We start from the raw sequence: 261 nt of genomic DNA on the forward strand, positions 1-261 counted from the left end.
CGGCTGTCGCAGGGGTGGCCCAACAGCTGCCGCCGCCAGCCCGGGGGCGGCAAGAGGCTGCTGCTGGCAGCGGCCTGACTGGCGAGGGCCCCCCGGCCGGCCGCGACCGCCGGGTTGAATCGAGCCCTCGGCCCCAACGGGGTCCCCCGCCACCGGGCACAACGGGCGCGGCCCCCGCTGGGCCGCCGCAGCTCCCCCCGCCCCGCGCCTCCTTAACCCGGGGAGGCGGGGGCGGCCGCGGCCGGGGGGAGCCGGGGGAGG

The sequence above is a fragment of the Falco biarmicus genome, chromosome 5 (genome assembly GCF_023638135.1).
Source record: "Falco biarmicus isolate bFalBia1 chromosome 5, bFalBia1.pri, whole genome shotgun sequence".
NCBI classification, from domain to species: domain Eukaryota; kingdom Metazoa; phylum Chordata; class Aves; order Falconiformes; family Falconidae; genus Falco; species Falco biarmicus.